Below are 13,726 nucleotides of genomic sequence, written 5' to 3' on the forward strand. Positions count from 1 at the left end.
ACGTTTTTTTGATTTTTCTTCTTTTTTCGCCTGCCAGCAAAAAAATAAACAAGACTTAAAAAGTCCGTAAAACATTTCGAGCTATGTGATATATTTCAAAGCGTATTTGAGTTTGCTTGAAAGCTGTATTGCCTTGTATCTTTCACGCCCACACTGTCCCTTATGATTATCGATCTGTGATTTAGTCGGAAACCTTTGATGTTCCCACCACCTGGGCCTTCTGTGTGTGTTTCCGTGTTTGTATCTCGTGTAAATCATATTGTAATTTGAGCATTTAGCAGCCTCCCGCTGCAATTACTGATGAAATCATAAAGCAACTGCTGTTTTCTGTTTGACACAATTTAATTGGGTGCAATACAGCTCAAAAAGGAAGAAAATCAGTGCTGCTAGCCTGCTGCTTAAGCTCTTTCTTTTTCATTTCTCTCAAACTCCCTTTCTTTCCCGTTCCACCACCCGTCCTGCACAGCTGCCTGATCAGAGCCGTTTCTTTTTAGCTCGTCCTTTTACTCACTTCATTGAGTTTGCACATTATTGCTTTAATTTAAAGTGACGCGCCCTACTAAAAAATCAGAAATGCTTGTTTCCTTAATTATCTTCTCTAAGAAGTCAAACTGACATGTACCAGTCCTTTAAGGCACAGAAGGATGCGATACGTTGAAGCTGAACTAAACATCGCACCTCATTTTATGCTGCGAAAACATTCTCTTAGACTAACCTGAGAGTTTATTTGAATTTATCTTATGTGTAATTTGCTGTTGGTTTGAAATTCAGCTCATCCGTGCACAAGCACACTGCAAAAAAGAGCCGGTTAAGTTTATTAAGAATTCTATTTTACTGCTAGTATGGTTTTCAGATTTTTTTTAAAATTAATTTATCATCCCCATATTGATTCCATCCATGGGCTTAAAGAGCAGAGTGGAATTAAATGATTAAACTGTACAAGAAGCACTGGGGTGTAATTACTGTTAAAGTAATGTGGAGCAACAGCAGTCAAGTGTGGAATATAATGAAATTACTCCACCGCTTGTGATCCGAGTATCATTAAACTGTGAACATTTATTCATGGTTGTTCATAGTTACAGTGGGATGTCATGCTCATTTCTGTTCTTTTGTTTGATTTGCTTTCACATTGGACTTTTTTTCTCTCTCTCAGAATATTAGTTTAGTTGACTTGAACGCTGGTAGTAGAAGCACAATGTGTTGTATTTACATCAAATGGTTACTGTAGGTAAACAGTCTCAGGACCTATAAGCCTTATAAACCTGCTGAAGCTGTTTTAGGTTTTTATACTATGCTTTAATACTTTTTAACTATATCTGTAAGGTATTTTATCAGCACATCTCTATATTAAGATCTACGTGTTTCTGCATAGTGATGAGTATATTTAGTATATTGTAATTTAATAATAAATTCTTTTTGAATTTATAACTCTTGCTGTCTGGGGTCTTGATTTACAGCATTTGTGTTTAACTGCATTACTTGTCTGTGCCATAACTCATTCGATACATTACCTAAAATCACTAAAACACGACTGAAAACTCTGGAACTCGTCCAAGCCGTGTACAAGCACTGTCTGAAAGCTCATGGTGTCACCGGAGCTTCACCAGTGACTCAAAAGGTGACAATGAGTAGCAGCCAGGCTGTGGCTACGTAACCTTTTCACAAAACACTGAGTCAGGTAGCTGTCGATGGTGCTGCTTCGAATAATGCCTGGCTCAGTGGGACCAGGCATTGTGCATTTGTGTGGCCATACCGTGCCTTTGTTTTATTATTTGTAAACAGCACAATTTGTGAAGGAAGGTGCTGCATTGTGTCCAAGGGCGTAGGTTTGGTCTCAACATTGGTAGGGACGATATAACAGCATAACCTGCATGTACACTTTTTGCTGGGGACGGGACATTAATAGACCAAACAGATTGGGTGAACGGGGGTCAGGGCTACATTTCTCACGAATATGAACCTAATTAATTGATAAGCTAAATGATCAATGCAAAAATAAATCTGTATTGACTTATACTAACTTTCATGTGTATTGGTTCAGGTGATAGTAATTAAATACATTTAATTAATAAATAAATGCACTAATAGGTACGGTATTTGGTTTCAAAAGTGTAAATCACAACATGCTCTAGCCTTCTTTCCTTCTAAACCAGGCGTTTACAAGAAGAAAAGCAGCAGCATGTGTGGTTTTTTTGACTGTCAACACTTTCCTGTGGAACACAGACTGGGACCTCTCTCTCTAAGCAGCTTCTTGCTCACGTTTTTCTGGTTCTATATTTTCCAGCAGAGTTCACTACATTTCTCACAGTTTAATTAACGTTAACAGTAGAAAACACATACAGGAGGACAATTCTCTCTAAGCAGCTTCCTACTCGAGTTTTGCAGGTTAGCAAGTTCACACAGTTTATGTTATGTTATGCTAACTCTGATGCAGGTCGGACTTTCAGTAGCAACATTAGTGGTGTGTTCCCCACGTCCACAACATTGACGTCTTTTTACATTACTTACAGTGTCGTCTGCTGCTGCTGCTGGCCGAAAAAAACTTCTAATATCCCTCCTCTTCGAATGGGGCGGAGAAGGCGGCATGTTTATTTCTTGTGTATTTCTGTCGGGGCTGTGTGAGTGTGCGTGTGGGTGGCGGGGGGTGTCAAGTCATCAGCCAATCAAACGCACGTTTGATTGGACCGGCACATTCAGCAAGTGAAAAGGGGTAAATGTAAGTCTGAACCTGGTCTGAACATAATGAAAATAATTCACTTAATAATGGTAGGGTCAATTCTATCCTTACAACATATGGGAAGACAATCAAAATTACCTATATAACTGAACTCATTATATAATGCAAATAAGGTTGCTTAAAAGTTGGTGGGGACAATTTGACCCTCTTGAAAAGTTGGTAGTGTTATGTCCCTACCGTCCCTATGCAAACCTACGCCCTTGATTGTGTCACTGTATACCTCATATCTCGCAAAAAAAAAAAAAGCATGAAAAAAGGCTTGTACTTTCCATAGAGGACTATAGATGGCGCTACAAACTCAAGACTTGCTGTGATAAAGAGTGAAATAGCTGATTTAGAACAGTGTTGCAGGACGGAATAATCTGAGAATCAAAGCTGTCATTTCTAGTTTAAGCTTTATTTCTGAATTGATGCTATATATCTATCTTTGTCGATTGTTGTATCAGTTGTGGCTGAACTTTTCGTAATCTACTTGAGTTTTACAGCTTATCTTCATGCATATGTAGTAAACTTTTTCTGACAGCAGAGGGCAGGATGCACAAAAATAAGGACCTGCTCTTGAACGCATCTTCACCACAGTCATAAATTCAGCAACAGAGATGATTTACAGTGTTTCACAACAGTGTAGCGCAAATGGAGGTGAACACGTGGTTGAGCATCGTTCTGTGGCTGCAGCTTTAAAACTTCAACCTGCAGTAACAAATACAGTAGCTGCTTTTAAACTGACCACAATAAGTGAATATGCTTCTGTTCCAACCACTTCCTGGTGCATTCGCCAACTTATGCAGTCCAGAGAAGCTTTCTGTGTCTACGCCAGACCTAATATTTCTTGGTGCTTTATTGCTGTTCCTTTTCCGACACTTGTTTACTTACTGCCATTTATTCTGAGCAGTCATGACATTGTCAGCCTGTGGGAGCGTTCAGCCTACAATCTAAGCTTACCTGGATGAATTGAAGAGAAATGTCCCATGCAGACAGAAAATATCAAAGCAGTAAAGTGAAACTTGTGAAACGGGCATTCAGATTTGTGTGATTTATTTAGATGCCAACCAAGCATATTCATGTAAGTAGAGAACAAGGCAATATATGTTTTTAAAAAAAAGTAATTTTTGGATCATTTTTGCTCTTTATTGTTGAGTGACTTGCTCTGGAAGAGGAAATAGAAGTTGCACTCTCAGGTATTTTACGCTAATGGTGTGTGGCTCTAAAAAAACTTTTGTCATCGCTATATTCATACTCTCATCACTTGCACACATGCAATCTGTAGTCTTCAGATAAGCTTGTATCTCTCAGCGTGCACATGCTGAACACAAGATTTCATCAAACTCTGCTTTATCTTATAATATTTTTTGACAGCGGGAGATATCTGAAACGAATAGAAAGACAGAAAGCAGGGCGAGTTCTTAATTTATAGTGTGTGCCTCTTCCTTATCTACTTCTTCTTTTCAACATGATTTAATACACTCAGTATGCATGCATATAGGCAGATGGAGATCCTCTGGTCCAGTCTGGGGTCATATTTGTACTTCTTTGAATGTAGTTTTACAGCACATCTATTTACATTAGATTTTATGGAGTGGTAAAAAATATATATGCTGGAACATTAAATGCATGTAATTTAATTCCAGCAGGCATCATAAAAATGTCCCATACATGACAGCACAGTGCTTGATGGGAGGGAGGAGATGTGACAAAGCGCTCTATGAGTAATTCCCTGCAAGCACGTGCTGATATGTAAATGTGCTAAATAATGCTGGAAAAAGGAGCTGGGGATTCCCAAAGGTTTGCTCGCTCCTGGGTGGAGGAGACGTGTAGGAATGGAAGGGTTGCACATTCTTGTCGGATGGCATAAGACTTCCCATCAGTGGAGCTGGAGGGAATTGGAAAATAATCCCTCATTTTCCAAGTTGAAATAAATGCAGTTATAGGCTGTGAAGTGGAAAAGGGTTTTTCTCTCAGGCACGTGCTTTTGCTGTCTCCGGGGAGGAACAACTGCACCTTGGCAACCGAGTTTTTATTCTACTTTCACAATAATGAGAATAAATGATCGTGCAATTAAGAGAGAAGCGACATAACTCCCTGCATCATTTTGTCAATGAAATGAACATGTTACAAGACTTGTTCCGTTAAAAATGCTATTCATCTGCCGATTGAACCCACTCCAGGAAGAAATCTGACTGATTTGTCTGAGGTGAGGCACGTCTGGCTCTAGATTATATGGGCCAGAAACCATCCAAGTGTGACAATGATTGAGGATGACTAAAGGGTCTCAGTGGAGGCCGACCTGCACTGGATATACACTCACTGGAGCAGCTTCTTTGTAGTAGTCAGGTCAAATGATTTCTATGCTCTCACTTGAGTAAAACCAAATAGGCATTAAGTCTATATCACAGCAAACATTAACTCTGAAGGCTGTAGTGAATCATCCCAGGCTGGAGGCTACAATGTATGGCACATGCTGCATAAAGGGAACGACTGGCTACGGTGAGAAATTGTTGCCAGACATTCCAATGTAGTGACACACACACAGACGTACACACACACAAAAAACTACTGAGCTGCGGTTATTGTCCTCCTGTCCACAGCTCTTTTGGCTACTGCGTGCAAAGACGGTGTTGCCTTCGGGTGCCGTTGGATATATTGTAATTAGGTTTAGCACTGAACTAATGATAAAAGCATTATTAAATATTTAATATACTGTATGCTGCATTTACCACACAATACTAAACAACGAAGGACTTCAAAAAGTAATGTCATGTCTGGGTTACTTATAAAAATTCAATCAGTGCCTCCCACCTCCCATCAGCTCTTGTTTTTTTGCAGTAACTTGAGTATATTTATTGAATTAATACACATTTTTACCTTCATACTGATTTTTTTTTTCTGAGTTACAGGCCCAGGTTTTAAATTCATACAACTTTTTCCAGCATTTTTGAGCCCTAAGCACAGGAGATAACCAAACTGTCGACAGCTACAACCAAGTCAATTTAAATCTATTCCATTGCCACAGCCCAAAGCCAAAATGTAATTTTTGTTCAGCACGATTTTTTTCTACAACCAATTCTGAGTGCTAATATCATGTATATAATGGTTTCAATACCAAAACTGCACTTGTTTAATGTGTACAGCACAGAGTAAAAGATACAATCCTGGATGTGTTTTCTGTTTTTTAGAAATTTACTCAAGAAAAAGTAAATCTTTGGTGGACTTCTAAGAGCCATATCGGCAGTGGGATAGCTGATTGATCAGAACTAGCTACAGCACATGAATGGTCTCATTTTTACCTACATTTTGATAGCAGGCTCATCTTCAAGCTATTATTCATTCTGTGTCAAAGCAATTTTCCATTACAGTCGTATTTCCGAACTTGTGGCTGTGAAATGGAGAAACACCGCTGAGATATTCACATGTTTGATATTATCGTTCGGACGAATCGCATTGATCAAACAGGTTTGGAGATTCGGTGTTTGTTTGAAAGCCTTTCAAATTTCCACTTTGATAGTGCTCCATTCTACCTCTGTCAGTTTGTGCTGTTGGCCTCAAAAATGCTGGAAAAAGTAACTCAAAATTTGAACCCACCACACGCACTTCAAGGGCCAGTAGCTCGGAAAGTATTCATAGAATGACGGTTAAATTTTGAATGGCTTCATTAAATATGCAAAAGTTGTTTCTACATAAAGACATCAGTTGATTCTGAGGGGGTCAGCAGGGGACTGTTCACAGATTAGGCTGATTTGATATTAAGTAAACAGCCTGTTATTGACATATGTGCTATATCCTCTGTGTGCGTTTTAATTACCTTGTCATTTGAAATTCCCATTCATATTAGCACACAAGACAGAAGACACAAGATTGACACAGGGCCCACATCTGCTGTTGTTGCATTTTAGTGGTGCAAATTTCTGAACACATTTGCAGTCACTCAAGTTACTAATAAACAACAGAGATGCAGCGAACATGTGGAGGTTATGAGGCAGCATGTCACTGTTTTAACTGCTGCTTCTAGTTTGTACTACTTTCTACACAATTAAATATACAGAGACACCAGTAAAATGTGAGGGGTTGTCCCATGATTAATGGAAAGCAGAAGAAAACAAGCTCTGCTGCATAAATCTGTCTCCAGTTTTCAGACTTCTTCTTGAAACTTTGATCTTTTTTCCTTGATGAGATTTTGAATCATTTCAACATTTACTGAACTAAAACCATGTGAGAAGTCTAGCTGGGGGAAAAAAATCTGTATTTGGTGGAGCTGTTAACTGTTAAAACAAGGCAGTGTAGGTTTTAAAAAGTAATTTTTAGATCATTTTTGCTGTTTATTGTTGAGTGACTTACAGTAGTTACTTTGTCCCTTAAAAATGACCACAATAAGTGAGTATGTTTCTGTTACAACCACATCCTGGTGTGTTCACCAACTTTTGCAGTCCCCAGAAACTTCCTTTATCTACGCTAAAACCTAATATTTCTTGGTGCTTTATTGCTGTTCTCTCTTCCGATGCTTGTTTACTTACTGCCATTTATTCTGGGCAGTTATCACATTGTCAGCCTGTGGGAGTTTTCTGCCTACGATCTAAGCTTACCTGGGTGAATCGAAGAGAAATGGAAGAACTTGTTCCACACAGACCGAAAAAAATCAAAGCAATTAAGTGAAACTTATGGAATGGGAACCTTAAAAACGTCAGACATAAATGCCAAATGCTTCGTGTTTGGAATAGACTGGTGAAGATGCCCAATCAGAGAATCTCAAAATAGATATTTATTTGGAACATCTCAAGTGGTCACTCCTGTGCAAATGAGCTGAAAATTGGGCACGCTTGTGTGCATGACATAAAAATAAAAATAATCAATCATCATCAATTATTATGCTATGATTTTACTGGTCCGGCACACTTGAGATCAATTTGGGCTGTATGTAACTCCTGAACTAAAGCGAGTTTAACACCTTAGACCTGTTTCTGTAGTGGAAGCTCAGTTTTCCGAGCAGCCCTGAACGCACCGCAGCACACTGAGCGGTTTCCCACCACAGCACGAGCTGCTGCATCAACTGTCTGCAGAGCGACTCAGTTCACGAGAACTTCAGCAGAACGTGTTCAACTAATCCTCATGCGGCGATTCTGTGGATGCTGAGTGGATTTGACAACACCGGCTGGTAAGTTTGTGCCGCAGTTTCCTCAAACTGACTCCACGGGGCGAGTTTAGACAACTTTTCGTGTGTGTTTTGGTCGAGAAGACGGTTTGTGGAGTTGCTCGCTGTATTAGTGGTTACCAAAAGTGGTGTGTGTGAACCCTGAAGTCACCCCAAAACAGCTTTCATAGTAAAGCTGGGGCTTTTACTTGTGTTTATGCACTCGGAGAGGTGAATAAAGACGAAATTTGATTATTCGTTTGTTCGTTTAAAAGCGATAAGTAAGTGCTTTCAGTTGCATTGCTTTATGTGAAAACAGTCATTACTGTTTGTGTTTATTGCCTAAGCTGAGTTTTTGTCAATGATTCTCATGCACTCGCTTTGAAATGTGCTACTAGTTGTTTTTAGTCTGACAGGTGAGGTGACTGTTTAGATAGGCAGGGCCCCCAGGCATCCCTGGAGAATAGTGACCATTAACCTGCTTGTCTGTGATGTTGCTGCTCTGAAGAAAAGACATTCATCTGTTCCAAATGGAAATGAAAAGAGAAACACTGCCAGATTAATGAAATCCAGATCAGAATCTTGCAGCCTTGCAGAAGGGCAGGAATTTTTGCCTGGTGTCTGTCGTGCAGAGACACATGGGCAACTTGGGGAGAATAAGCAGCTCATTTGACAGTCACATCCAAGGAGGACAAGCTGCTCTTATTTACAATGCAACGTGAGAAAACGCGGTCAAACCACCAGCTTTTTGTGGTAGATTGATGTCCACGAAAGCAGCTCTTGACTTGTGTCCAGTGGTGTCTAAGCACCAGTGCGTTGGCAGTGGATCCTTTGGGTTTTACAGGATTAGGGCCTCCATGGATCCAGCATCCTGCAAATGATTCACTGACTTGAGATCTGTGGATTTTGGAGGGTGGATCACCATCTCTGGCTCTTGGTCATGTTGATTAAACAGTTCATGAGTAGTTTCAGACTTTATAATCAGCAGCACTGCTCCTAATAGACCACACACATACTCACATAATGACAGTTAGCCAACTGTCATGTGCAATAAACCCAAGTGCAATTCATTGATGTAAATATTCTTAAATGTGTGTTCTTAGTATCCTTGTGTTCTTCTGTTTTTCTTATTTATATTGTATATGTGGTGTGTATACCTCACCTATTTAAATTAGAGTCGTATTTTCTTGCTTTTCTTACTGTCACTTTGCTGCTGTGACATTGCAAATTTTATTCTTGTAGGGCTAATGAAGGATATTCTATTCTGTTCTGTCAGACCATGCTACAGCACAGAATGGTCTGACTGCGCCTCATTATCAGTCCACTATAGGGAAGAATATTCTGGCTCGTTTTATTTCTTTAAACCAAACACCATTGTGTTATGCTGCATCTTTTGCTGAGTTATGTAAAAGATACAGCAGTGCAGTTTCTTAAAAATAGTCCCGCCTAGCCAGACTATTGTGCAGCACCGAATGGTCTGACTGCACCTCATTATAACTCTGCGACAAGGAAAAAAAAACGCATTGGCTTTTTTTTTTTTTTTTGTATTTCTTTAAACCCATAACAATGCTTGGATGAAGCTCAGTAAAGGATGTAGATTCATTGTTCCCTTAAAATAGTGACAGGTTTATTGTTTTGGTGCTAAATTTGCCTGAAGGGAGGCGAGAATTTACTTGAAAGTTTCAGTGTGGTAGGTCAATAGCTTAGAGGGTCTTGTTGTTGCTTCCCATCAGGGGATTGTGAAACTTGCAGTCAATGACAAGGTTAAACCTGCAGCCTGTATGTGGTGAGTCTGACTTCTACCTTTGTAGCAAAGTTTATTGTTGTCATTTTAGGGAGTTGCACGAGTTTGTGGTGGCTACGTACTAGTATTGCATTTGTAGAGACGCATTTCTGCTGTCTTGTCTATTCTCTTTGATGTAGACGAGGTTGGCAAAGTAATAGAAACACATTTTGATGTCACTACGAACATCAGAAATGACCAGAAGGTTTCAACAAAAACTGAACATTATGACTTTCATAGAAGAAGGCATTTAACACAGCTTAACAAAGTGGTGGCTTATAAACTAAATAGTGGGTTCAGCAACTGTTCAATAAAACAATGTTATATAATATTGCGATTAAAACAGTATTTTTTTTTAGTATTTGACATGATAATTTCACTTCTTCACAAACTGCTGATGTTTGCATCTTGCATATTTATTAACCACGCCTGACGTACACATCAGCGGGGTTACTGCATTCGTTTCGGTATCTGGCTGGCTGGCTGGGTAAGTATGTATGTATGTATGTATGTGGGTGTGTGTGTATGTATGTCCGGTCAGATATCTCTGCAAGTGCTGAAGTCAGGATGATCAAACTTGGCACTGACGATCGGTCTAAGGTCCCCTGCTCACTTGTGGAGTTAGAGGTCAGCAGATCAGGTAGGAAGGGATATACGTAGGATGATCAAAATTGAAAGCTACATGTGTGACGGTAGGGGCTGCACAGTGGCAGCGTGGTTCTGCCATCTACTGAGGGCTTGTCCAGTTCAACTTCCAGTCAGTGTGAGTGCTTGAACGTCATGGCATGAAGGAAGGAAAGGGAAGATAGCATCTTGAAATTAAACATCTGGAGCATACAAGAATAGGGAGACTGGTTAGACTCACTTCCAAAGTCACTGTTGTCTGTGTGTCCTCGCTTCCACTCCCAATATGTGCTTCCCATTTGTTCCGCTGTTGTGCAGCTCTAGACTTGTCTCAATGCCATCGCAATGTTTGTAGTGTCTGACTTTAGGGTAGTGTGGATTGCAGTCACAAGTGACTTTTAATCTAATTGGATACCACTTTGATTACCTGTACTCTGAAATTACAGCTGCCTCTTGGAATTTGCATATGTGAGTTCTCGCATACATGCTGAACACATAGCTTTCATTATGCAGCATTTGCAAAGCCAATTATTTTGGGAACATTTCAAATTCTCCAAGATTTAATTATTTACTAGCACACATTCTGCCTCCTGCCCCTCGTTTGCTGGTGTAATGCTATGTTTGTTTAGGTCTTACCAGCAGCAGCTGTTCTTCAGTGGAATACCCATAAATAAGTGGCAGGAATGTGTATTGCATCATTGGCGTGCATCCCTGTGCAGGTGAGCGGCACAAACAAAACAGGGACTCACTCATATTAAAACATCACAGGTTAACTGTAGGTCTCCTCTTTACAGCTGTTGACTTTTTGTTGGGATTAAATACTTTTGACCTCTTTTTTGTTATACATTACGAATAAGAATAAAATGCTGTTAATAGCTCAATATGACCAGACTGGAGTTATATGCCATCACAAAATGTCTGTTTTAAGCCAAGAATATATTATTGTTACACTGTGAGGTGTGAAACTGTTGCTAAACTAGATTAAAAAAAATCTTTAAAGAAAGGTTAAATATATCCTACTAGCCTACGAGTACAAACCAGAGAAAAAGTACGTGGGCATTCTATGATTTTAACGCCTATATGTCTAGTTACCAAGGAGATACTTAGTGTGTTTTGGGGGGGAATGTTGAGCGATGACTGTGTTCCTCTGCAGTGCTGAATATTATATTTTATTAAAGCACAGATGCAGAGGTACTTGCAGGCTACCTTGGACAGCACTTGAATGATGTGTTACCTGCTTTGGCCAAAACTTTCTCTTGGAGCAAATGTTGGCTGGCTCACTTGTATCATTGCATCCGAATCCGGAATTTTCCCAGACACGAGCTGTGTCTCAATTCAGGAGGCGCGTCCTTGAAAGGCTGAGAACTGAATGTGTGACAGCGGTACAGCAATTCTACTTCAAATTATTGACTGACCGATATATTTGGAACCAATACACATGAATTGTAATCTTTTATCAGCATGCGATAGCAGGGAGCCGTCATTCATAACTAGGGTTCTAGGTGACTGAATATGTAAAATATAAGTTGTGGCTGCCTTATAACTTCAGACACAGTTAAGGAGGTCTGTATCCCTACCACTGACCACCATCTTTGTCCACTGCCAGCTGCTTATCTGATGAATGATTTCTGGTAGTTCAACCGTGCCATGCCATGGAACTGCCCAAGCATAGTTGAATTTTTCCACTTGTTTTTAAGAATTACTTGCTTGAACTTAAACGGAGCCTTTAAGCGGTTGATTTCTGAACATGAGAGTGGTATAAAATGTTTGACATGTCAAGTTTATCGTTGCAGCGTTTGTGCGCACAAAAGTGGAAATATCCTTAAAAACTGCCAAACCGAAGTTGGAGCATTTTTCCTGTTTACGGTAATGTATCCTCATGGACTTGATGCTGTCTGGGATAGTTCAGACACGTGTGAACATGAACAAATGGTAGGCAAAGGCGAAAATGGTAAACATGGCAATTACTGTAAAAATGATTCAGCTTTATAAGACAGATCCCACGCAACATGTTTCTGTGCTGAAATCAATTTTCCATTTGCTCAGACCTGTGTCTGATGTAGACTTATTTTGCATTTGTCTTGTCTGGGCAACAACTGGGAATTTATCGATTGCACTGCACTGGGTGAATTATTTATTGAAAACTTGATTGTAGCTGCATCTAAATGATATTTTTACATAGTGTGTAGCCTATATGCAAAACAGCATTGGGAGGAGACCGTGCAAACTTTGCTCAGTAGATTTTAATTAACAGTACCAAGTATGTTGCTCTGTTTTACTGATGATCACAGCGGCGTAAATTTTGCACCATATGCAAAATGCGATATGGACACACACACACACACCAGGATTTCTCTTGGCACCGCTCACGCTTGTTACACCACCACTGTAGCGCTCTTTCTGTTGCTGTAGATACACAAACTCACAAATAACAGTGTTGTTTCAGTTCAGCAGTCTCCCCCTTCTGAGTCATGTTTTATTCTGCCTTTGTTGACGAGTGCACGCGTACACCCCGCATACATTCATGCGCTCATCCACCGTGCAAACACAGTCACTCCTTGATTCAGCCCCTCGCTCTGTTGTTGCACTGATGTACACACAAACAGATATGCGCACACGCAGAGCACCTCTCTCTCTCTCTCTCTCTTTCTGTGCAGTTTCCACTGGCGTCTCCCTCTGCCCTGCCCTCTAATCAAAGCCATATGTTCTCCAGATCCCTTTTGCATGAAAAGTCTGTTCTGTTTGCAGCGCTGCTCCCAGCCTCTCACTTTGTTACTGACAGATGGAGCGCTTGTTCAGAACGAAAGGTAACCTGCAAAAGACTTCATGATCATGTATCATCATATTAGCCGTGTTTTTTTTTTTTCCCTTTTCTTTTGCTGCATCCTCTCCGTCTGATACCGATGCTGTCCGTGTCAACTTGACGGCAGTATAAATTGGTAATGGGATGGCAGTTCTCTCTCACTTAAATCACTCACAGTCCTGCGTTTCCACTGTTGGAGTATTTATGAGCTGTTCTGGTGACTGGTTGGAGTAAAATCTTCCTGAATCTAAATGTGTCAGTTCATAGCCTCAATCACTCCGGAGACATCACAATGTTAAAGATTTTTAGTGTGTGAAGATCTACGTCGCCTCTTCAGATGAATCAGTCTTTATTATTAACGGATCATGTTGCAATGGAGGCATAAATTAGGCTGCTTGTATGTATAAATATAAGAACTGCTGTCATTTTGGACCAATTATGTGTCTATGATTAACACAACCAGCTCTCTTTTTATATGGTTGCCTACCAGTGACTCATTTTGCGTCCAAAACCGAAGATTTAATAAGACTTTCTTCAAAAGATTGATAATTGGTGCTTTAAATTCTCCTAAAAAAAGGGCATGCCATCGTGTATATCTGGAAAAAGTACAATTTTTCTGAGTTAATTTACTGAAATTTTCAGGCCAGCTGGTGGAAA

This window comes from Acanthochromis polyacanthus, chromosome 19 (genome assembly GCF_021347895.1).
Source record: "Acanthochromis polyacanthus isolate Apoly-LR-REF ecotype Palm Island chromosome 19, KAUST_Apoly_ChrSc, whole genome shotgun sequence".
In the NCBI taxonomy this organism is placed as follows: Eukaryota; Metazoa; Chordata; class Actinopteri; family Pomacentridae; genus Acanthochromis; species Acanthochromis polyacanthus.